Raw genomic sequence first — 26869 nt, 5'->3', positions numbered from 1 at the left:
TCCATAAAACTAGGCAGAAAACAAACAGCATCAATCCTCTGAATCTGAGTACTCTGCTGGAAACGACTGTTCTTTTGGCCAGATCTCAGTCTCCAGAATTGCAAACCTGTCTACTGCGCCTGAATTCTGCCAAACTCCGTGAACTTGATTCCTCACTTTCCTGGTTGTCTACTAGCTTCAAGAACATGCAATGGTTAGAACCTAGCTTTCTGTCCTCTCAATCCCCTTCTTGCCCCCATGCATACCTTCAGCCTCTCCACATCACAAGGGGTTCTCTGTTTCAACTGTGAAGTCCACCAATAATTGCAGGTTACTATGACATTCCTCCTCTACTGAGAATCACAAGGTCAGGACTATAGGACTTGTATAAAGGAAATGTTTCTTTGGGCTTTTCAAAATAGCCAGACACATTTATCGCTGTCTTGAGAGAGCCTCAATTCTGAAACCAAATCCTTCCTGCCTTCTTATATTTCCAGCTGTCTGCTGAACATTTCTACTTGGACATTCCACTGGCACAGACTCCAAATGTCTTTAACTCATGAACTCCAAATCCTACTCAATAGCTTCCTCATCTCTGTTAATGATACTGCTGCTCTTTAACTCACAAAGCCTCAGACATTTTCTATTTCTCTCCTCCCCCCATCTTCCTCCCCACAACACACAGAGCTAGACTCCTAATCCTGTCATTTTTTCCCCTCATATTTTCTCTCCTCTGTTCCTTTCCATTGCCACTGCCACTTCACTAAGGCACTCCTAACTTTGCTAAACTGTTTCCTAACTGATCGCCTCCCTCTAGATCCTTCCTCCTCCAGATATCATAGTTAGGTTCATCATATTCTGACATCCTTTTACTTATTTTATCCCAAAATTCAAAGATTTCAGAAGAAATTTGGACGCAAGCCACGTCTCAACCTAGAATTCAAATTCTTTCACTATCAAACCTGATCACCTCTCCCTATAACCAATCTGGTTTGCTTTATTATCTCCTAAGTCAGATCAAAGACTATCATTTCTATTCTCTAGAGTTTGGGAAATAGTCACTTGGTTCTTCCAGAGGCAAACCCTGAGCCAAGTGTCAAGAACCAGCAATTTGTTGGAAGTTTCAAGGAAAACGGATAGTTGAAAGTGAAGTGACACAGGAAAGAGAATTAGCCAATAATAGGTACATTTTTAAATCTACTGCAGTAGGTCACCACAATCCCACAGAACTGGTATAAAGTACACCCCACAGAAATATCCTAGTCAAGGGGCAGAGAATGGAAGCATATATATTGGAAATATATGGAAATTATATATAATGGAAATATACTATATATATATATTAGCATATGCTAATACTCACCAGTAATTGATTAAGGGCTGGAAGCACTCCATTCTCAGACATCCCCAGCCTGCTATGCTCACAGGCACAACCACTCCCCAAGAATGTTCAGGTCTTGGCCGTGAGAACTGAGGTTGGCATGCTTAGAAATCGTAAGGAGAATTGAGGAGAAATGGAGAAGCGGTAATAGCAACAGCATCTGCTCAGCCACCATGCCTTTGTTCATATTATCCCTCTGTTAAAAAACTCTTCTAAAATAGATGGCTAATGAGGATCTTCGTATAACATGTGTATATATTAGTCACTTCGGTTGTGTCTCTTTGCAACCCCATGGACTGTAGCCCACCAGGCTCCTTGGTACAGGTATATGGGATTCTCCAGGCAAGAATACTGGAGTGGATTGCTATGCCCTCTTCCAGGGGATCTTCCCAAGCCAGGGATCGAACTCAGATCTCCTGCATTGCGGGTGGACACTTTACCATCTGAGCCACAAGGAAAGCCTACTGTATAGCATAAGGAACTATAATGACCTATATGGGAAAAAAATCTAAAAGAAGAGTGGTTACACGATTCAGTGCACAGAAACTGACACAACATTGTAAATCAACTATGAAAGCGAAAAAGTGTCACTCAGCCGTATCCAACTCTTTATGACCCTATGGACTGCAGCCCACCAGGCTCCTCTGTCCATAGAATTCTCCAGGCAAGAATACTGGTGTGGGTAGCCATTCTCTTCTCCAGGAGATCTTCCTGACTCAGGGATCAAACCCAGATCTCCTGCATTGCAGGCAGATTCTTTACAGTCTGGGCCAGCAGGGAAGCCCATACTCCAATAAAAATTAATTTTTTTAATTTAATTTAATTTTTTTTTTTTTTTAAAGAGAGAATGCTCTCAGGAGGAAAAAAAGGTTCTTCTCCACACCACTCTTATCTTCTTTCATTGGGCTAACTTCTGTCAGGCTCAGGTGACATCGCCTATGGAAAGCCCAATTTGAATGCCTTGTCCTATCTCAGGCTGGGTTAGGTATCCCTGCTCCACTCTTTTTAAAAATATTTATTTATTTGTTTAATTGAAGGGTAATTGCTTTACAGAATTTTGTTGGTTTCTGCTAAACATCAGCATGAATCAGCCACAGGTATGCATATGTCCCCTTGAAACTCCCTCCCATCTCCCACATTCCACTCCTCCAGGTTGTTACAGAGCCCCTGTTTGAGTTCCCTGAGTCATACAGCAAATTCTCATTGGCTGTCTATTTAACATATGGTATTTTAAGTTTCCATGTTACTTTCTCCATACATCTCACTCTCACTTTCCTCCCCCTCGCCCTGTGTCCATAAGTCTGCTATCTATGTCTGTGTCTCCATTGCTGCCCTGCAAATAATTCCATCACTACCATCTTTCTAGATTCCATATATATGTGTTAGTGTATGATATTTATCTTTCTCTTTCTGACTTACTTCACTCTTTATAATAGACCCTAGGTTCATCCACCTCATTAGAATTGATTCAAATGCATTATTTTTTATGGCTGAGTAATATACCATCATATATATTGACCACAGCTTCTTTACCATTCATCTACCAATGGGCATCTAGGTTGCTTCAATGTTCAAAGATATTGTAAATAGTGCTTCAGTGAATATTAGGGTATGTGTGACTTTTAAAATTTTGATTTATTCAGGGTATATGCCTAGTAGTGGGATGGCTCGCTTATCAGTCAGTCAGTTCAGTCACTCAGTCGTGTCTGACTCTTTGTGACCCCATGAATCACAGTACGCCAGGCCTCCCTGTCCATCACCAACTCCCGGAGTTCAATCAGACTCACGTCCATTGAGTCCGTGATGCCATCCAGCCATCTCATCCTCTGTCATCCCCTTCTCCTCCTGCCCCCAATCCCTCCTAGCATCAGAGTCTTTTCCAATGAGTCAACTCTTCACATGAGGTGGCCAAAGTACTGGAGTTTCAGCTTTAGCATCATTCCCTCCAAAGAACACCCAGGGCTGATTTCCTTCAGAATGGACTGGTTGGATCTCCTTGCAGTCCAAGGGACTCTCAGGAGTCTTCTCCAACACCACAGTTCAGAAGCATCAATTCTTTGGGAATCAGCTTTCTTCACAGTCCAACTCTCACACCCATACATGACCACTGGAAAAACCATAGCCTTGACTAGATGAATTTTTGTTGGCAAAGTAATGTCTCTGCTTTTGAATATGCTCTCTAGGTTGGTCATAAGTTTTCTTCCAAGGAGTAAGTGTCTTTTAATTTCATGGCTGCAGTCACCATCTGCAGTGATTTTGGAGCCCAAAAAATAAAGTCAGCCACTGTTTCCACTGTTTCCCCATCTACCAAATGCCATGATCTTAGTTTTCAGAATGTTGAGCTTTAAGCCAGCTTTTTCACTCTCCTCTTTCTCTCTCATCAAGAGGCTTTTTAGTTCCTCTTCACTTTCTGCCATAACGGTGGTGTCATCTGTGTATCCGAGGTTACTGATATTTCTCCCGGCAATCTTGATTCCAGCTTGTGCTTCATCCAGCCCAGCATTTCTCATGATGTACCCTGCACATAAGTTAAATGAGCAGGGTGACAATATACAGCCTTGATGTACTTCTTTTCCTATTTGGAATCAGTTTGTTGTTTCATGTCCAGTTCTAACTGTTGCTTCTTGACCTGCATACAGATTTCTCAAGAGGCAGGTCAGGTGGTCTGATATGGAGGTTTTATTCCTAGTTTTTTAAAAAAATCTCCATATTGTTTTCCATAATGGCTGTATCAATTTACATTCCCACCAACAGTGCAAGAGGGTTCCCTTTTCTCCACACCCTCTCCAGCATTTATTGTTTGTAGACTTTTTAAAAATTAATTTATTTTAATTGGAGGCTAATCAGTTTACTGTATTGTAGTGGTTTTTGCCAAACATTGACATGAATCAGCCATGGGTATGCATGTCTCCTCCATCCTGAACCCCTCTCCCACCTCCCTCCCCATCCCATCCCTTAGGGTTGTCCCAGTGCACCGGCTTTCAATGCCCTGTTTCATGCATCAAGCTTGGACTGGTGATCTGTTTCACATATGGTAATATACATGTTTCAATGCTATTCTCTCAAATCATTCCTCCCTCACTGTCTCCTACAGAGTTCAAAAGTCTGTTCTTTATATCTGTGCCTCTTTTGCTGTCTCACATATAGGGTCATCATTATGATCTTTCTAAATTCCATATATATGTGTTAATATACTATATTGGTGTGTTTCTGACTTACTTCACTCTGTATAATAGGCTCCAGTTTCATCCATCTCATTAGAACTGATTCAAATTCATTCTTTTTAATAACTGTGTAATATTCCATTGTGTATATGTACCACAGCTTTCTTATCCATTCATCTTCCAATGGGACATCTAGGTTATTTCCATGTCCTAGCTATTGTAAACAGTGCTGCAATGAATACTGGGGTACACATGTCTCTTTCAATTCTTAATTTCCTCAGTGTGTATGCCCAGCAGTGAGATTGCTGGGTCATATGGAACTTCTATTTCCAGTTTTTTAAGGAATCTCCACGCTGTTCTCCATAGTGGCTGTACTAGTTTGCATTCCCACCAACAGTGTAAGAGGGTTCCCTTTTCTCCACACCCTCTCCAGCATTTATTGCTTGTACACTTTTGGATCATAGCCATTCTGACCAGCGTGAAATAGTACCTCATCGTGGTTTTGATTTGCATTTCTCTGATAATGAGTGATGTTGAGCATCTTTTCATGTGTTTGTTAGCCATCTGTATGTCTTCTTTGGAGAAATGTCTGTTTAGTTCTTTGGCCCATTTTTTGATTGGGTCATTTATTTTTCTGGAATTGAGCTGCAGGAGTTGCTTGTATATTTTTGAGATTATTTGTCAGTTGTGTCATTTGCTATTATTTTCTCCCATTATGAAAACTGTCTTTTCACCTTGCTTAGTTTCCTTCACTGTACAAAAGCTTTTAAGTTTAATTGTGTCCCATTTGTTTGTTTTTGCTTGTATTTTCATTATTCCAGGAGGTGGGTCATAGAGGATCCTGCTGTGATTTATGTCAGAGAGTGTTTTGCCTGTGTTTTACTCTAGGAGTTTTATAGTTTCTGGTCTTACATTTAGATCTTTAATCCATTTTGAGTTTATTTTTGTGTATGGTGTTAGAAAATGTTCTAGTTTCATTCTTTTACAAGTGGTTGGCCAGTTTTCCCAGCACCACTTGTTAAAGAGATTATCTTTTCTCCATTGTATATTCGTGCCTTCTTTGTCAAAGATAAGTTGTCCATAGGTGCATGGATTTATCTCTGGGCTTTCTATTTTGTTCCATTGATCTATATTTCTGTCTTTGTGCCAGTAACATACTCTCTTGATGACTGTAGCTTTATAGTATCTTGATGACTGTTTGTAGACTTTTTGATGGTGTATGCTTTCTAACTCTTTAACCAAGTCCCCCTCATTTTTGACAGTCTTTTATAAGACAATTTGTTTATTGAGAATAGGATCTAATTTTTCTTCATTACTCTGCTTAGTACTGGCACATAGTAGCATGTATTCATTCATTCATCTGTTCATTCAAAACACACCTACTGTGTGCTTACTATGTTTAGGCACTGTTTGACATGCTGGTAAGAGATATATCAGTGAAAGAACAAATAAATGTCCCTCCATGATGTAGCTTTTACCCTCATGTAAAGAAAGAGATAATAAGTGCATAATAGTGAACAGTGTAAAAAGAAAATAAATAAGGAAAGGTAACTAAGAGGAACCAAGAAAAAGAAGGTAGACTGAAACTTTGAGGAGATGTCTTGGGGAGGCCTCGCTGAGATGATGCTTGAGCAAAGATTTGAAAATGGTGAGTGAGAGGTAGTCATGCTGTGTGAGGGAGCTATGTCTGGGAAGAAAAACAAGAACTGCAAAGACCCTGGGGCTAAAACATATCAAAAGTGTTGGAACGGGGGGCAAGAAGAATTTTGCAGGAGTTCAGTAACTGTGAGTAAGGGTAATAAGGGATGAAGCCTACAAGGAGTAACAAGGAATGAATAAGACAGACAAACAGAATCAGACAGTGTGACACTGTAGAGCCTAGTATCAACTTTGGCCTTGAGAATGTTATGATAAGTGAAATGAGCCAGTCACAGAAGGACAAATACTGTGTGATTCCACTTATATCTAAAATAGTCAAAATCACAGAAGCAAAGAAGAGAATGGTGGTTTCCAGGGGCTGGGTCAAGACAGGAAGGCAGAACTACTGACATCAGGGGAGAAATTTCTGTTTTGCAAGATGAGCAAGTTCTAAAGGTCTGCTGTACAGCATTGTTTCTGTAGATGATACTACACTGTTGTATACGCAAAAATCTGTTAAGAGGGTAGATTTCATGTTTCATGTTCTTACCACAATTGGAAGAGAGAGAGAGAGCATGCGCCACTTGGATGGCTGCAAGCAGAGCAGTGACAAGACTGGATATAGGTTCTGAAATGGATTGCAGATACTGAGTGAGACTAAACTAAGGGAAGTGGGTGGGAAAATAAATCACCAAGTGTGAAGACCAGTTTGGAGTCTAATGCAACAGTCCAGCAGATGATGCTGGTTTCAACTGGGTTGGTAACAGTAAAAGAAAGTTAGTTTCAAAATCAAGTTTTGATTGTAGAGCCAACAAAATTTAGTGGTTTGAACGTGGGTATAAGAGGGGAAAAAAGTAAGTCGAAGATATTTATTCAATGAATACTTGTTGAATGAATGAAAAGTCTTGGAAACACATATAATAGCCTTGGGAGTTGAAAGGCAGGGAGGGGTTAAATGAAATAGAGGAGGACGAAAAACAACCAGACAGCCAAGAAACTCTGAGAAGACAGACTCCTTACGGGGTGGAGGAGGAGTCTGCAAAAGGAAACTAATAAAGTTAGACAAACAGGAAAACATCTACATAAAAGAGACTTGGAAAAGGTCATTGATTTTTAGCACTGGGGATCTGAGTTTAATATCACACTTTAGATGGGGGCAGGAAAGACTGTAAGATACAAACTGGAAACGAGGGTTTGGAGGACCTTGTGAAATGGAGCTTTCATTCTGTAACTCTTCAGCTAAATCAGAGCTTTCCTGCCCATGTCAGGGGTCTGCCTTTCTAATTGTAGAGGGAGTAAGTTGCCACCAGTCTGAAGGTACTGTCTATATGTGGTGGGTCCAGTTTGTGACTCAAGCCATTTTCTTTTTAAAATCTTCAAGCTGCAACTTGTGGGGAACAATTTCCAAAGTGACTTTTTCAAGAGCTGGAAATCCAAACAAAACCCATATGAGAAAAAAAAGTGAGTTGCTTAACACATGGTAAGCAAAGTAGATTTCTTCATCCAACAAAAACAATTATGTATCACAGGGGAAATGTGCCTGGGTTATCTTCTGAAGGTTTTTACTCCTCTGGCTTCAAAAACCCTGTATTTTGAATCCTGGTTCTCATTCAGCACTTCTAGACAAAGTACCATTAAAAAAAAACTTCATTATATGTTTTAGACATCTGAGCATGATTTTATAGAATCTTCTCTTGGCAGATATGACTTGTGAAATCCTCGTACCTAGCAGAATGATGTCAGATGTAAAACTAAATGCAGCCAGATTCAAAGCTGGGAGCGCTGGCCAGGATAGTAAAGTGAGCCAGAAAGCATGCAAGTATTCCAAAGATGATCCTACCAGATGTTTTGTGACTAGTCACACTGATTGGGACAGAGCTATCTAGGCCGTGAGTCACCCTCCAAGATCAGCAGCAAAAGTCTGTGGCTTCTGCATTCAGCCTTCCAAACATATTTTACCAGTTTTAAGCTATGACATAGGGAACTCCAGAATGACATTAATTATGATTAACCACAGCATAGTGTCAAAAATTTCTCCTTCAACAATTTCTCATGATTTCTCATGGTCCTTCATTCTCCTTCTTCTCAGGACATTTTCACCCTTTTCTCTGGAATCATCTCTGTCCAGAAGCAGATTTGCCCTAAAGCCAATAAAGTTCAAGTGTCAGTGTTCCTCAGTTGCAAAGGCCTCTGTGAGTGTTAGGAGTGGCTGGGGATTGTACAGTATCTGAGGCTGTGAAGAAAGCCAGTTTATCAGGAATAATTACTAAGAAAGCATTTCTCAGAAACTGTCCAAGGAGTTCTTAGGAGGCTCAAGCCCTAAGAATCCAGTAAATTGTTAGGTTGTTAGGTTTTCTTTTCTTATTCTAAATAAGTGTTTACTTGTTTATCTTATTTTATACTTGTAACTCTAATGTCTTTTTTAAATGATTCCTAAAATGATATAAGCCTTAGGCATCATTAAACCTTAACTCACTTCCTTTTCCTATCCTTTGAATGTAGCCCCAATCCTTTCCATAAGTATTGACACTATAAGGAGTCTAGTCAAAAATCAACAATTCCTGGGCTCAGCACCAAAATGGATCTTCCTTAGTCAACGCTGAATGTACACTCTGCTCAGTTTCTTATAATGGTATTGTTACTTTAAAGGCTTCCCAGGCAGCACAAAGCTAGTTGAGGTGATGGAATTCCAGCTGAGCTATTTCAGATCCAAAAGATAATGCTGTTAAAGTGCTGTACTCAATATGCCAGCAAATTTGGAAAACTCAACTGTGGCCACAGGACTGGAAAAGTTCAGTTTTCATTCCAATCCCAAAGAAAGGCAATGCAAAGAAAGTTTAAACTACCAGACAACTGTGCTCATTTCACATGCTAGCAACATAATGCTAAAAAATCCTTCAAGCTAGACTTCAACAATGTGTGAACTGAGAACTTCCAGATGTACAAGCTGGATTTAGAAAAGGCAGAGAAACCAGAGATCAAATTGCCAACATTCATTGGATCATAGAGAAAGCAAGGGAATTCTACTTCTGCTTCATTAACTACGTGAAAGCCTTTGCCTATGTGGATCACAAACTGTGGAAAATTCTTAAAGAAATGGGAATATCAGACCACCCTACCTGTCTCCAGAGAAACCTGTACGCTGGTCAAGAAACAATAGTTAGAACCAGACATGGAACAACAGACTGGTTCCAAATTGGAAAAGGAGTACATCAAGGCTATATATTGTCCCCTTGCTTATTTAACTTACATTCAGAGTACATCATGTGAAATGCCAGGCTGAATGAAGCAAAAGCTAGAATCAAGATTTCCAGGAGAAATATAAATAACCTTGGATATGCAGATGACACCACCCTGAAGGCAGAAAGTAAAGAACTAAAGAGCTTCTTCATGAGAGTAACAGAGGAGAGTGAAACTCAACATTCAAAAACTAAGATTATGGCATCTGGTCCCATCATTTCATGGCAAATAGATGGGGAAACAATGGAAACAGTGACAGACTTTATTTTCTTGTACTCCAAAATCACTATGGGCAACAAAGAAATTTAAAAATGCTTGCTCCTTGGAAGAAAATCTGTGACAAACCTAGGCAGCATGTTAAAAAACAGAGACATCAGTTTGCTGACAAAGGTCCATATAGTCAAAGCTATGGTTTTTCTCCAGTAGTCAGATACAGATATGAGAGTTGGATCATAAAGAAGGCTCAGTGCTGAAGAACAGGGAAGCCTGGCATGCTTCCGTTCATGGGTTGGCAAAGAGTCAGCCACAACTTAGTGACTGAACAACAATAGGTGGCACAGTAGTAAAGAATCCATCTGCCAATTCAGGAGACACAAGAGCTGTAGTTTTGATTCCTGGGTCAGGAAGATCCCCTGGAGAAGGAAATGGCAACCTCCTCCAATGTTCCTGCCTGAAAAATTCCATAGACAGAGGAGCCTGGCATTCTACAGTCCATTGTTAATGTTACACCTTAGCTCAGACATCTTAGTCTTTATCTTGGTTCCCTATCTGATAGCCTACTTCATCTCAGAAAGAGATTTTTCCTTGTAGTCTCATATATCGCCAGAGAAAAGAGTTCTGTAGCTTCTTCCCCAACCTCTGAACCTTCTCAAGGCCTCTAGCTGGCATTATCTTAGCACCCACTATTGTTTGCGTCTTTATGCGCCCTGACCTACTACAGCTAGTCTGCTGTAATCATCTCTGTTCTGGCAGAGCTGTTTTTGATAGAATGGAACTAGCATACATTGATTACAAGATTTTAATTCAACAGAATACTAAGTTAAATAACTGAACAATAATGTCATTTGGTGCAGTCTCCAAGAATGCTAATTTGAAATGAAGCAGAGCCTAACTAATAAACAGATCCATCACACAATAAAACAGAGGTACCTCTAACATTAGATGTCATAAAAAGAACAGAGAGCAAATAGAAAATTATAAAGCTTTTGTCTTAGAAAAATGGATATTATTTAGAAACAGGTCATGAAAGTGCTAGTACTATTTTTAATCTATCATTCCTGAAATCTGAAAAATGAATTTTTTTGACATACACTAAGGAAATATTTTTGCAACAAAACTAAGAAGAAGGAAAATTTACTGTAAAGGGTGTAGCAGTAGAGAAGAGCACACCATGTCCAGTCTGAACGCAGCACCAAGAATTATAAGTATTGTCTTTGAGCATTTTCCATTACAGGTTTCCAAAAGGGATGGTTTTCATCAGATATAATTTTCTGTACTATAGACACCGATCACAATTCACAGAGCCTCTTCATACTTTTTGAAGTTAGCCATAATGATCATGTAGCCCATTTGCTGACTTCTTCTGAGTCTCTTTGAATCTTATGTGAAATGTTCAGTGAACTCCCTGCAGGTAGCCATTTGGTGACTGCCCTCTAATTTATCTTTTACTTCAATCACAGTGTTTTTCTTAATTGCTGCTCTAGTGTTACTTTTTTTCCTCAGTGGTTAATATGACTCTTAAAAATCACAATTTAGAAATAACTAACACCAATTGTAGCCCAAAGTGAAAACACTATTTAGGTGCAAAGGATTGTGGGTAATTTCTATGTTGTAGGTATAGACTATAAAAGGCAAATAATCATTTAAAGAACACATTTTTAAACAAGAATTGAATTTCTTCCTTAAAAATTTAAAAATCTCTGAAATTTAGAAATATTATATCAATTACTCTGTTTCCATTTTAATTCTTCAGTTATTCAGTAATTGCCTAAATCAAAAGAAGTAAATGTTACCAGTATCCACACAGAAAAATTGCCCCAAATTCATCAGAAAGGAAAAAATCATCTCATTTTCTCTTTATTTCACCCATGATTTCCTTAAAGTCGGTTTACAGTGGTTCAGCTATTCATTCAACAAATAGTTACTGTGCAGACACAATGTCTTCAGCGTTCCAAGATGAATCAGACAATTCTCTCACTTTGAATACCTCCATGCCTGTGTAAATCACTGTGCTAAATAGTAAAGTAAATCATATTATATGTTTCTGTAGTCTAAAATATATCTAAATTAAAATTTAATAAAGGAAAAATTAACATTCTGATTTTGGGGGTTTACATTATTTTGTATATCTTAATTTCCCAAATCAAGCAATATTTTAAATTCTCTAGAGATAATATATTTTTGTCATTTTTAAGAATAAAGTGTGTTAATTTTGGTAGATAGCCAAATAACAGAAGTATGAAGTATTATGTGTTTTCATGTTTCTTTTGACCACATCAATCCACAATATCAGTCTTCTTGGAAAGTATACTGTAGACCAAGGAAATCATTTGTTTTTGATAATTCAGTTACTAAAAGAGAAAAAGTTACCAAAAATGCCATTTTTTATTGCAAAAATAAAGCAATGAAAATTGTTAGGGTTTTAAGGTAGTCTTCATTCTTGACTAGGAGGGCATGTCACCTAACTTTTGTATACCCTAATTGCTTTCTCTGTCACAAAATTTTAATTTTTAAAGTATGCCTTGAAGATACTGATAATATGGCATTATGTTTAACTCTTTGACTCAAGCCAACCTGGTTTCCAATCCTACTTCTACCACTTGAAAGTGAAGTCGCTCAGTCGTGTCTGACTCTTTGCAACCCCCATGGACTGTAGCCTATCAGGGTCCTCTGTCCATGGGATTTTCCAGGCAAGACTGCTGGAGTGGATTGCCATTTCCTTCTCCAGGGGATCTTCCCGACCCAGGAATCGAACCCTGGTCTCCCGCATTGTAGGCAGACGCTTTACCATCTGAGCCACCAGGGAAGCCAGCACCTGTGAAAACTTGACTGGGTTTTTTAATCTCAGTTTGGCTAAATTAAAGAGAATTTACTATCAAATATCAAAAAGGTATCCAGAAGTAAGGAGATCCCTGGGCACAGCCTCTGGCCCTTCTTTTTTTTTTTTTTTTTTTTTTTCCTGATGTTCTTGACACACCCAGTTAGATTCTTGGGCTCGTAATAACACATATGCAGGAGTTCTGGGGACTACATTGACAGGAAGATATCCAGACAAAGAAAGGAAGCAGCTTTTTTTTCATGTCTTTGTCCAAAAGCTGCTCCCCTCACCTGACAACAAAAAATATATCAAAAGACTTCCCCTGGTGTCTTTGGTGAGAAGCAGGTCACAAGGTCACCCTTAAACCAATCATGTTGGTGGAAAGAGATTGTTTAGCAAGTGGGGATCTTTCTGAAGAAAGATCGGTTTCCTGAGTCACTTGAAGAGAGTTTGCTTTGGAAACTTAAACAAAGTTGAGCTTCTGTGTAAATGTTGACAGCTGACATCTCTCATTATCTATTTGTTGACTGGCTACCAAGGAAGTTGAGGATTTAGTACTCATCTCTCTCTCTCTCTCTCTCTCTCTCTCTCTCTCTCTCTCTCTCTCTCTCTCACACACACACACACACACATGCACACACTTCTTCAAACCGTCCAAAGTATGTCAGTTTTAGTTTGAATAATATCTAAGATCTGCAAGATTATGGCCACGTAAATATTATTTACTGTTAAGCTAGATAATTTACTTTGGTTTCATTTTCTTTTTTATATGCTTTCTGCTTTTCCTGGAGTCAATAATGATTTACATTTAAAAAAAAATTTAACTATCTTGTTTTCAGTGCTGTATTTTCTATCATTTTCATTAGATCTCGGTCCCTGAGTCTGTACCTCTCCGTTTCATATTCTGCAGAGAATAAATCTCCATCCTCCGGGAGGGTAGGGAAGGGGGAATTCAAGGGAGGGATAGGTTTCAGGCCATGCCAGGTAGGATAGGGGATCTAAATAGACCTTCCTCTACAGACTTTAAACCAATCTTTTCTCGTATAGCCCTACAACTCAAACTCATAGTCCAAGGTGTTTGATCATTCCAAATTATGGGCCTTTGGCTAGTAAGAACTGTTTTGTTTCTTGTTGAAATCCCTGTTCTGCAGGCAATCAGGTTTCAGCTTCTTCCTGCTAATACAGTTAATAGGTATTATCCTTATTATCTATCTATATCACCTTTTGGGTTTACCCATTTGGATATTATTCCTTCACTTGCATTTTAGTGGGATTGCTGGAGAAAGCAGACATAAACACACCTGTTTAATCTGCTATGTTTAACCAGATTTCTGTTTCTTAACTACAGTGAGACTCAACTTCCCCATCAATAAAATGGGAATATTAGTACTGTAGTACCTAGCTCATGGTGTGGTTGATGGATTAAAGGGAAAAGCATAAAAAGTTTCAGTACATTCCTTAACACATAGAAAGCAGCAACTTAATATTTATTAAGGTTATATAAGAAATATGCATACAACACTTGCATAAAATAAATCACACATAGGAAAATATATTTCCCTCAGCCTTACCCAGCAAATAATTATCTGTGTTGTTTATAAATAACTATATTTCTATTATCATTTCCTAAGGAAAAACTATTGATTTTAATAAAATAATTTGTGAGAAGGGGCAGAGAGCAGACTTGAAAATGAATTTATAAGTGTATCTAATAATTCTGATTCTGAGTCTTTGGTTTATCAAAAACTGAGGGACTACCCTAGTCTTGCCTGATAGAAAAAAAATCATCTCTAAAGGATGTATAAAGTCCAAGTGATCAACATATTATTAAAGGTATGTTCTTATTAAAGTGTATGATCAAGATAAATGTAGTCACTAAGGGATGAATTTAGTGGTGTCTGGACATTCCACTGAAAAAGGGAAGCAGTTCATCATCTTATCACTAAAGGGTTTCCCTGATCCTGGCAGCTGCAGCTGCTCCCTCCCTTTCTGCCTTGAGTGGTATTTCATCTGCATCTCTTCATCGCCTTTGCTATCTCAGAGTTCACATACTTCCTCACACATGGGTTATATTCTCCTTTGACGCAGAGCCAGGCCTGATTCATGTTTGTATTTCCCACAATCCTGGCATAAAACCCTGAAAACTGCTGACGTGCCATAAATATCTGATGAATGAATGAGCACTTTTACTTCTCCCCCACTTTCTGTCACATGTAAAAACCCAATTGATTTTTAAACCAAGGTTTCACTAATTGATACATTTTTACTTTAGTAAAACAGGATTTTGACTTTTCATACATGATTTTAACCACCCCATCCTGGAGTGGGTTGCCATTCCCTTCTCCAGGGGATGTTCCTGATCCAGAGATGGAACCCAGGTCTCCTGCATTGCAGGCTTTACCATCTGAGCCACCTGTGAAGCCCACCCCTTTCCCACCCCAGATGTAATGAATAGTTCAATTGAACTTCTGTGTTTTTAATTACTCTCCTCTTTCAGATCTTCATATATGAAACACCATTTCTCCAGTTATTTTTGGTGCAGACCTTAAGAAACTGGTGTCAAGCCTGTCACCATCTATCATTTTGGGAAGAGTGACTGTTGATCTTTGTACTTTTTCAGTCCTGTGAGGGTTTTTTTCCAGTCAACTTCTAAACTTTCTCTCTCTCTCTTTTTTTTTTTTATTTGTTTATTTATTTCTGGAAGGGAAGATGTATTTTATTTTATTTTTTAATAATTCTTTAAATTTTACTTTATAATACTGTATTGGTTTTGCCATATATTGACATGAATCCACCATGGGTGTACATGAGTTCCCAATCCCCTGAACCCCCCTCCCACCTCCCTCCTCATATCACCTCTCTGGGTCATCCCAGTGCACCAGACCCAAGCATCCTATATCCTGTATTGAACCTAGTCTGGCAATTCATTTCTTACATGATAGTATACATGTTTCAATGTCATTCTCCCAAAACATCCCACCCTCTCCCTCTCCCACAGAGTCCAAAAGACTGTTCTATACATCTGTGTCTCTTTTGCTGTCTCGCATACAGGGTTATCATTACCGTCTTTCTACATTCCATATATATGTGTTAGTATACTGTATTGGTGTTTTTCTTTCTGGCTTACTTCACTCTGTATAATCGGCTCCAGTTTCATCCACCTCATTAGAATGGATTCCAATGTATTCTTTTTAATGGCTGAGTAATACTCCACTGTGTATATGTACCACAGCTTTCTATCCATTCATCTGCTGATGGACATCTAGGTTGCTTCCATGTCCTGGCTATTATAAACAGTGCTGTGATGAACATTGGAGTACATGTGTCTCTTTCAATTCTGGTTTCCTCGGTGTGAATACCCAGCAGTGGGATTGCTGGGTCATAAGGCAGTTCAATTTCCAGTTTTTCAAGGAATCTCCACACTGTTCTCCATAGTGGCTGTACTAGTTTGCATTCCCACCAACAGTGTAAGAGGGTTCCCTTTTCTCCACACCCTCTCCAGCATTTATTGTTGTATACTTTTGGATCACAGCCATTCTGACAGGCATGAAATGGTACCTCATTGTGGTTTTGATTTGCATTTCTCTGATAATGAGTGATGTTGAGCATCTTTTTATGTGTTTGTTAGCCATGTGTATGTCTTCTTTGGAGAAATGTCTGTTTAGTTCTTTGGCCCATTTTTTGATTGGGTCATTTATTTTTCTGGAATTGAGCTGCAGGAGTTGCTTGTATATTTTTGAGATTAATTTTTTGTCGGTCGTGTCATTTGCTATTATTTTCTCCTATTCCGAAGGCTGTCTTCACCTTGCTTATAGTTTCCTTTGTTGTGCAGAAACTTTTAATTTTAATTAGATCCCATTTGTTTATCTTTGCTTTTATTTCGAATATTCTGGGAGGTGAGTCATAGAGGATCCTGCTGTGATTTATGTCGGAGAGTGTTTTGCCTATGTTCTCCTCTAGGAGTTTTATAGTTTCTGGTCTTACATTTAGATCTTTAATCCATTTTGAGTTTATTTGCGTGTATGTGTTAGAAAGTGTTCTAGTTTCATTCTTTTACAAGTGGTTGACCAGTTTTCCCAGCACCACTTGTTAAAGAGATTATCTTTTCTCCATTGTATATTCTGGCCTCCTTTGTCGAAGATAAGGTGTCCATAGGTGTGTGGATTTATCTCTGGGCTTTCTATTTTGTTCCATTGAACTATATTTCTGTCTTTGTGCCAGTGCCATACTGTCTTGATGACTGTGGCTTTGTAGTAGAGCCTGAAGTCAAGGAGGTTTATTCCTCCAGTTCCATTTTTCTTTCTCAAAATTGCTTTGGATATTTGAGGTTTTTTGTATTTCCATACAAATTGTGAAATTGTTTGTTCTAGCTCTATGAAAATTGCCACCGGTAGCTTTATAGGGATTGCATTGAATCTGTAGATTGCTTTGGGTAGTATACTCATTTTCACTATGTTGATTCTTCTGACCCATGAACATGGTATATTTCTCCATCTATTAGTGTCCTCTTTGATTTCTTTCATCAGTGTTTTATAGTTTTCTATATATAGGTCTTTAGTTTCTTTAGGTAGATATATTCCTAAGCATTTTATTCTTTTCATTGCAATGGTTAATGGAATTGTTTCCTTAATTTCTTTTTCTACTTTCTCATTATTAGTGTATAGGAATGCAAGGGATTTCTGTGTGTTGATTTTATATCCTGCAACTTTACTATAGTCATTGATTAGCTCTAGTAATTTTCTGGTGGAGTCTTTAGGGTTTTCTATGTAGAGAATCATGTCATCTGCAAACAGTGAGAGTTTTACTTCTTCTTTTCCAATTTGGATTCCTTTTATTTCTTTTTCTGCTCTGATTGCTGTGGCCAAAACTTCCAGAACTATGTTGAATAGTAGCAGTAAAAGTGAGCACCCTTGTGTTGTTCCTGACTTTAGGGGAAATGCTTTCAGTTTTTCTCCATTGAGGATAATGTTTGCTGTGGGTTTGTCATATATAGCTTTTATTATATGGAGGTATGTTCCTTCTATTCCTGCTTTCTGGAGAGTTTTTATCATAAATGGATGTTGGATTTTATCAAAGGCTTTCTCTGCATTTATTGAGATAATCATATGGCTTTTACTTTTCAATTTGTTAATGGGGTGAATTACATTGATTGATTTGTGGATATTGAAGAATCCTTGCATCCCTGGGATAAAGCCCGCTTGGTCATAGTGTATGATCTTTTTAATGTGTTTTTGGATTCTGACTGCTAGAGTTTTGTTAAGGATTTTTGCATCTATGTTCATCAGTGATATTGGCCTGTAGTTTTCTTTTTGTGTGTGGCATCTTTGTCAGGTTTTGGTATTAAGGTGATGGTGGCCTCATAGAATGAGTTTGGAAGTTTACCTTCCTCTGCAATTTTCTGGAAGAGTTTGAGTAGGATAGGTGTTAGCTCTTCTCTACATTTTTGGTAGAATTCAGCTGTGAAGCCATCTGGACTTGGGCTTTTGTTTGCTGGAAGATTTCTGATTACAGTTTCAATTTCCATGCTTGTGATGAGTCTGTTAAGATTTTCTATTTCTTCCTGTTTCAGTTTTGGAAAGTTGTACTTTTCTAAGAATTTGTCTATTTCTTCCACGTTGTCCATTTTATTGGCATATAATTACTGATAGTAGTCTCTTATGATCCTTTGTATTTCTGTGTTGTCTGTTGTGATCTCTCCATTTTCATTTCTAATTTTATTGATTTGATTTTTCTCCCTTTGTTTCTTGATGAGTCTGCTAATGGTTTGCTGATTTTATTTATCCTTTCAGAGAACCAGCTTTTGGCTTTGTTGATTTTTGCTATGGTCTCTTTTGTTTATTTTGCATTTATTTCTGCCCTAATTTTTAAGATTTCTTTCCTTCTACTAACTCTGGGGTTCTCCAATTCTTCCTTTTCTAGTTGCTTTAGGTGTAGAGTTAGGTTATTTATTTGACTTTTTTCTTGTTTCTTGAGGTATGCCTGTATTGCTATGAACTTTCCCCTTAGCACTGCTTTTATAGTGTCCCACAGGTTTTGGGTTGTTGTGTTTTCATATTTATTTGTTTCTATGCATATTTTGATTTCTTTTTTGATTTCTTCTGTGATTTGTTGATTATTCAGCAGCGTGTTGTTCAGCCTCCATATGTTGGAATTTTTAATAGTTTTTCTCCTGTAATTGAGATCTAATCAATTCATTATGGTCAGAAAAGATGCTTAGAATGATTTCAATTTTTTTTTTGAATATATCAAGTTTAGATTTATGTCCCAGGATATGATCTATCCTGGAGAAGGTTCCGTGAGCACTTGAGAAAAAGGTGAAATTCATTGTTTTGGGGTGAAGTGTCCTATAGATATCAATTAGGTCTAACTGGTCTATTGTAGCATTTAAAGTCTGTGTTTATTTGTTAATTTTCTGTTTAGTTGATCTGTCCATAGGTGTGAGTGTGGGTTATTAAAGTCTCCCACTATTATTGGGTTATTATTAATTCCCCCTTTCATACTTGTTATCATTTGTCTTACATATTGTGGTGCTTCTATGTTGGGTGCATATATATTTATAATTGTTATATCTTCTTCTTGGATTGATCCTTTGATCATTATGTAGTGTCCTTCTTTGTCACTTTTCACAGCCTTTGTTTTAAAGTCTATTTTATCTGATATGAGTATTGCTTCTCCTGCTTTCTTTTGGTCTCTATTTGTGTGGAATATCTTTTCCAGCCCTTCAATTTCAGTCTGTATGTGTCCCTTGTTTTGAGGTGGGTCTCTTATAGACAACATATATAGGGGTCTTGTTTTTGTATCCATTCAGCCAGTCTTTGTCTTTTGGTTGGGGCATTCAACCCATTTACGTTTAAGGTAATTATTGATAAGTATGATTCTGTTGCCATTTATTTTATTGCTTTGGGTTCAGGTTTATACACTCTTTTTGTGTTTCCTGTCTAGAGAATATCCTTTAGCATTTGTTGGAGAGCTGGTTTGGTGGTGCTGAATTCTCTCAGCTCTTGCTTGTCTCTAAAGCTTTTGATTTCTTCTTCATATTTGAATGAGATCCTTGCTGGGTACAGTAATCTGGGCTGTAGGTTATTGTCTTTCATCAGTTTAAGTATGTCTTGCCATTCCCTCCTGGCCTGAAGAGTTTCTATTGAAAGATCAGCTGTTATCCTTATGGGAATCCCCTTGTGTGTTATTGGTTGTTTTTCCCTTGCTGCTTTTAATATTTGTCCTTTGTGTTTGATCTTTGTTAATTTGATTAATATGTGTCTTGGGGTGTTTCGCCTTGGGGTGTTTCGCCTTGGGGTGTTTCACCTTGGGTTTATCCTGTTTGGGACTCTCTGTGTTTCTTGGACTTGGGTGATTATTTCCTTCCCCATTTTAGGGAAGTTTTCAACTATTATCTCCTCAAGGATTTTCTCATGATCTTTCTTTTTGTCTTCTTCTTCTGGGACTCCTATAATTTGAAATTTGGAGCGTTTCATATCGTCCTGGAGGTCTCTGAGATTGTCCTCATTTCTTTTAATTTGTTTTTCCTTTTTCCTCTCTGATTCATTTATTTCTACTAATCCTATCTTCTGCCTCTGCTATTCTACTATTTGTTGCCTGCGGAGTGTTTCTGATCTCACTTATTGCATTATTCATTATATATTGACTGTGTTTTGTTTCTTCTAGGTCCTTGTTAAACCTTTCTTGCATCTTCTCAATCCTTGTCTCCAGGCTATTTATCTATGATTCCATTCTGATTTCAAGATTTTGGATCATTTTCACTATCATTATTTGGAATTCTTTATCAGGTAGATTCCCTATCTCTTCCTCTTTCGTTTGGTTTGGTGGGCATTTATCCTGTTCCTTTACCTGCTGGGTATTCATCTGTCTCTTCATCTTGGTTGTATTGGTGCATTTGGGGTGGCCTTTCTGTATTCTGGCAGTTTGTGGAGTTCTCTTTATTATGGAGTTTCCTCGCTGTGGGTGGGGTTGTATCAGTGGCTTGTCAAGGTTTCTTGGTTAGGGAAGCTTGTATTGGAGTTCTGGTGGGTGGAGCTGGATTTCTTCTCTCTGCAGTGCAATGAAATGTCCAGTAATGAGTTATGAGATGTCAATTGTTTTGGAGTAACTTGAGCTGCCTGTATGTTGAAGCTCAGGGGTGTGTTCCTGTGTTGCTGGAGAATTTGCCTGGTATGTCTTGCTCTGGACCTTGTTGGCCCTTGGGTGGTGCTTGGTTTCAGTGTAGATATGGAAGCATTTGATGAGCTCCTATAGATTAATATTCCCTGGAGTCAGGAGTTCTCTGATGTTCTCAAGATTTGGACTTAAGCCTCCTGCTCCTGGTTTTCTCTTTTATTTTTACAGTAGCCTCAAGACTTCTCCATTATTGCAGCACTGATGATAAAACATCTAGGTTAAAGATGAAAAGTTTCTCCACATTGAGGGATACCCAGAGAGGTTCACAGAGTTACATGGAGAAGAGAAGAGGGAGGGAGGAGTTGGAGGTTACTGGAATGAGATGAGGTGGGATCAAAAGAGGAGAGAGCAAGCTAGCCAGTAATCACTTCCTTATGTGTGCTCCACAGTCTGGACTGCTCAGAGATGTTCACAGAGTTATACAGAGAAGAGGAGAGGGGGGAAGGAGACAGAGGTGGCCAGGAGGATAAAAGAGGGAAATGAAAAGGAGAGAGACAGATCCAGCCAGTATCCAGTTCCCAAAGTGTTCTCCATCGTCTGGAACACACAGAGATTCACAGAGTTGGGTAGAGAAGAGAAGGGGGAGGGAAGAGACAGAGACAACCTGGTGGAGAAAAAGGAGAGTCCAAAGGAGGAAACAGTGGTCAAGCCAGTAATCTCACTCTCAAGTAAAAATGGATGCTGAAGAATGGGTTTTTAAAGGTACAAAATTGATAACAAATACCAAAAAGCAAAGATTAAAAATCTAGAGAAGAGGTTGGATTTTCAAAAATACAATATTAAAGAAAAGAAGAAGAAAAGAAAAAAAGACACAAGAATTATTAAAAAAACAACAACAACCACAAAGAAATATATATGGCGTTTGCTTCAAAAATAGGATTTTTTTCTTTGAAAAGTAATAGGAGGTTATAAAAATAAAAATTAAAGGAGAAATAGAGGACTTAAAAATTAAAAAATGTTAGAACAAGGAAAGAAGAAAAAACAAAACAAAACAAAAAGATCATAAAAATAGTAAAGATATATCTGGCACTTTCTTTGGTGTTGTTGTGGGCAGTGTGGGGTCAGTTCATTTTCAGATAATTCCTTGGTCCAGCTTATATTTCTCAAGATCTATAGGCCCCTTCCTATGTAGTCAGTACTAACGACAGGGTTTTAATCTATTGCACCTGTCACTTCCAAGGCGGTTCCCTCTGTTTTAGCTTCTGTTTGCTGGTCTCTTCAGTGTCTGATTTCCGCCTTGACACAAGGAGGGTGGTGGTGGACCCTTTTTTTTTTTTTAAGGCTCACTTGTTCTGTTGCACTGTGAGGAGGGAGGGATGCTGCAAACAAAAAACACTGCCATGTGCTTGCAGTGTCTCAGCCACGCTGGGCCTGCCCCAGCTCATGGCGCACACCACTCAGGCTCTAGTTTGCTCTGCCTGGAACCATCTGAGGCCAGCCCAGAACTGCATGCACCTCCCCAGTCTAAGCCGCTCTGGCTCAGGCACTCAAGTAATCCTCAGAGGCACAGACTCAGTTGGGCCTGCGTTTTGTGCCCTTCCCAGGTCCGAGTAGCTCAGGTGTTTGGTGAAGGTGGTTGTTGTGACTTATTGCCTTTCCCGTCCCTGCTGCTCAATTTTCTGGGAGTATAACTGGTGCCCCTTCTCCAGTGGATGGTGACTGCCCAGAACCCCAAGAAGTCTTAGTTAGCAAAGAAGTTTGCTTGCAGTTTGGTAGTTAATGTCTCTCTGGGGCTGCAATTGCCCCCTTCCGGCCCTTCAGGCTCTGGCTGCCTGTCACCAGAGGGGGATGGTCTGCAGCCGGCTAATTCTGTTTCATCCTTTGTTCTGTGCGTGGTCCTGGAGGTGTCTTATGTTAGAGCTTTTCACGTGGTAGTTATCCCACAGTCTGGTTTGCTAGCCCAAGTTAGTTTGCTTTGGTTACACTCAGCGCATTCCGGCCCGCCCCCGCTTGCTAGTGGCGGATGCAGGCGTCTGCGCTGCTTCTCCGCTGGGGGAGTTACCATTGGGCTTGTAATCTGTTGGTTTTAATTATTTATTTATTTTTCCTCTTTGTTATGTTGCCCTCTGTGCTTCCAAGGCTCGCCACAGACTCAGCAGCGAGAGTGTTTCCTGGTGTTTGGAAACTTCTCTCTTTTTAAGACTCCCTTCCCAGGACAGAGCTCCCTCCCTACCTCCTTTGTCTCTTTTATCGTCTTTTATATTTTTTCCTACCTGTTTTTGAAGACAATGATCTGCTTTTCTGGGTGCCTGATGTCCTCTGCCAGCATTCAGAAGTTGTTTTGTGGAATTTACTCAGCGCTGAAATGTTCTTTTGATGAATTTGTGAGGGAGAAAGTGGTCTCCTCGTCCTATTCCTCTGCCGTCTTCCTAAACTTTCATTGTTGTTCAGTAGCTCAGTGGTGTCCAACTCTGTGTGACCTCATGGACTGCAGCTTGCCAGGTTTCTCTGTCCTTCTCCATCTCCCAGAGTTTTCTCAAATTCAAGTCCAGTGAGTTGGTGATGCCATCCAACCAGCTCGTCCTCTGTTGTCCCCTTCTCCTGCCTTCAATCTGCCCCAACATCAGGGTCTTTTCTAATGAGTTGGCTCTTCACATCAGGTGGCCAAAGCATTGGAGCTTCAGCTTCAGCATCAGTCCTTCCAGTGAATATTCAAAGATTGATTTCCTTTAGGATTTGCTGATTTGATCTCCTTGCTGTCCAATGGACTCTCAAGAGTCTTCAACACCGGAGTTCAAAATTGTCGTTTCTTAAGCACTCAGCCTTCTTTATGGTCCAACTCCCACATCCATACATGACTACTGGAGAAACCATAGCTCTGATTAGATGGACTTCTGTTGGGAAAGTAACATCTCTGCATTTTAACATGCTGTCTAGGTGGGTCATGGCTTTTTGTCCAAGGAGCAAGCGTCTTTTAATTTCAGGGCTGCAGTTACCATCTGCAGTGATTTTTGGAGCACAAGAAAGTAAAGTCTGTCACTAATTCCATTGTTTCCCCATCTATTTTCCATGAAGTGATGGAACTAAATGCCGTGATCTTAGCTTTTTGAATGTTGAGTTTTAAGCCAGCTTTTTTATTCTCTCTTTCACTTTCATCAAGAGGCTCTTTAATTCCTCTTCACTTTCTGCCATTAAGGTGGTGTCATCTGCATATCTGAGGCTATTGATATTTCTCTAGGCAATCTTGATTCTAGCTTGTGCTTTATCCAGCTTGGCATTTCACATGATGTACTCAGCATATAAGTTAAATAAGCAAGGTGATATACAGCCTTGAAGTACTGCTTTCCCAGTTTGGAACCAGTCTGCTGTTCCATTTCCAGTTGCTTCTTGACCTGCATACAGGTTTATCAGGAGGCAGGTAAGGTGGTCTGGTATTCTCATCTCTCTAAGAATTTTACACAGTTGTGATCCACAGAGACGAATGCTTTAGTGTAATCAATGAAGCAAAATAGATGCTTTTTCTGGAATTCCCTTGCTTTTTCTATGATCCAACTGATGTTGTCAATTTGTTCTCTGGTTCCTCTGTCTGTTCTAAATCCAGGTTTAACATCTAGAAGTTCTTGGTTCACGTACTGTTGACATCCAGCTTGGAGAATTTTGAGCATTACTTTGCTAGCATGTGAAATGAGTGTAATTGTGCAGTAATTTGAACATTCTTTGGCATTGCCCTTCTTTGGGATTGGAATGAAAACTGACCTTCTAAACTTTTATTATATACAAAAAATAATGCTAGTTTACAGTATTATATTTTGACTTACTGTGACTTATTGTGAAACTTAGAATTTATCACAAAACTGGCACTTAAAAATTAAAAACACAAAACAAATGTGATATTTTATCAGGATTGACAAAATATGTTAATGAGATTGGAAAATGTTTTATTTGTTTTTGGCTATGTCAGGTCTTAGTTGTGGCCCTGGTATGTGGCTTCTCTCTGGCTGTGGAGAAACAGGCTTAGTTGCTTGTGGCATGAGGGATATTAGTTCCCCAACCAGGAGTTGAACCCATGTTTCTTGCATTGGGAGGTGAATTCTTAACTAACAAACCAACAGGGAAATTCCAAAAATATTTTCTATAGAAGTGTGTCTCCCATTTGGTAATCCAAAGTCAATGGAAAAACAAGATACAACTTAAGGGCAACTTTATGAAACTATACCTGGTTCATAAAACTTCTTTCTGATTTCAGTAAAACGTATGCTAGTACTTTGTAAAATCTGTTCATCTTGGCTGTATTTTATTAATAACTTTCCTGATGTCATGATGATTTCCTTAGAAGACCTTCATTTTCATATCAGCTGTTTACCATATAATACTGCTGTTTCTCCATGGTATAGAATAATGGAATTTTTTTAAAACAAAAGTTGTATATGTTTTGAGGGACTAAATATGTAGAGTTTAGGACTTGTGGACACAGAGGGGGAAAGAGTGAGTGGGATGAATTGGGTGCATAGCATTGACATATATACATGACCATGTGTAAAAGGGCTTCCCTGGTGGCTCAGAGGTTAAAGCATCTGCCCACAATGTGGGAGACTCAGGTTAGATCCCTGGGTTGGGAAGATCCCCTGGAGAAGGAAATGGCAACCCTGGTGGCTCAGACAGTAAAGTGTCTGTCTACAATGTGAGAGACCTGGGTTTGATCCCTGGGTCGGGAAGATCCTCTGGAAAAGGAAATGGCAATCCACTCCAGTACTATTGCCTGGAAAATCCCATGGACAGAGGAACTTGGACAGTCCATGGGGTCGCAAAGAGTCGAACACAACTGAGCGATTTTACTTCACTTCACTTCATGTGTAAAATAGATAGCTAGTGGGAAGCTGCTTTATAGCACAAGGAGGTAAACCTGCTGCTTTGTGACAATCTAGAGTGATGGGACTGGCAGGGGAAGGTTTCAAGAGAGAGGGAGTATATGTATACATATAACTGACTCAACTTGTTGTACAGCAGAAAGTAACAAAATGTTGTAAAGCAATTATATCCCAGTTTTTAAAAAGGTATGTAAAGTTTAATTTGGGGCCATGGAAATTTTGGCTTCCCTGTTGGCTCAGATGGTAAAGAATCCACCTGCAATGCAGGAGACACAGGTTCAATCCCCGGGTCAAGAAGATCCCCTGGAGAGGGGAATGGCAACCCACTCTAACATACTTGCCTGGAGAATTCCATGGATAGAGGAGCCTGGCAAGCTCTCGTCCATGGGATCGCAAAGGGATGACTGAATAACAAACATGGGAATTTATTTAATCATGTGCTTGCTTTTTAATTTTATAGATAAGTAGGTCTTGGTGTGCCTCTAACGATCATTATGCATACAATATAATTTGCCATATTCATGAGGCTAGAAACCAAGAAATAAGTGCAATGTGTTGGGTGAAATTTGAAAGAATAGAAAGTATTTGAAGGGTGAATTTTTGAATTAACTTTCTTTCTCGTATTGTAAAATGTTTCCCGTGTGTCTGCCTTCAAAGCCTGAGGGTCAGGACCTGCTGTGTGTCTTAGTGCAGAGCTGATCATGCAGAGTACATGATGGCAGTCAGAGTTATGCTGGAGAAAGCATTTTAAAATCTGGTTATCCACAGAAAAGGAATCATAGTGTGTATTCTTTGTGTCTGGCTTCTTTCACTTCTTTCACATAATATTTTTGAGATTCATTCATATGGTCACCTTTATTAGTTGCTATTGTTTTGTGTTTCTGGCTGTAGAAATCAGAACAGAAGCTGTTGCTAGGGTAGGAGGGTTGTCTCTGTTCAGTTTCTCAGTCATGTCCGACTCTCTGCAACCCCTTGGACACCAGGCTTCCCCGTCCTTCACTATCTCCTAGAGTTTGCTCAAACTCAGGTCCATTGAGTCAATGATGCCATTGAACCATCCCATCCTCTGTTATCCCCTTCTCCTCCTGCCTACTATCTTTCCCAGCATCAAGGTTTTTCCTTAATGTGTCTGCCTCTCACATCAGGTGGCCCAAATATTGGAGCTTCAGTTTCAGCATCAGTTTCTCCAATGAATAGTCAGGGTTGATTTCCTTTAGGATTCACTGGTTTGATATCCTTCCTGTCCAAGGGACTCTCAAGAGTTTTCTCCAGCACCACAGTTTGAAAGCATCAATCCTTTGGCACTCAACTCTCACATCCATACATGACTACTGGAAAAACCGTAGCTTTGACTTTATGGAACTTTGTTGGCTAAGTGAGGGGTAGGAAGAGAATCAACTGAAAAACAAGATGAAAGAATTTGCCATATGATGGAAATGTTCTATTT

General features: G+C 39.1%; 1 long non-coding RNA gene across 1 annotated transcript in view; it reads left to right on the top strand.

The window, feature by feature from the left end:
- LOC132658516 (uncharacterized) overlaps window positions 1–26869 on the top strand; it is a 47699-nt gene that overhangs the window by 1780 nt on the left and 19050 nt on the right. The gene's annotated exons all lie outside the window — the stretch shown is intronic.

The sequence above is a fragment of the Ovis aries genome, chromosome 1, assembly GCF_016772045.2.
Source record: "Ovis aries strain OAR_USU_Benz2616 breed Rambouillet chromosome 1, ARS-UI_Ramb_v3.0, whole genome shotgun sequence".
Lineage (NCBI taxonomy): Eukaryota > Metazoa > Chordata > Mammalia > Artiodactyla > Bovidae > Ovis > Ovis aries.
The sequence above is the reverse complement of the archived record's forward strand: the minus strand, read 5'-3'. Positions and strand labels throughout refer to the sequence as shown.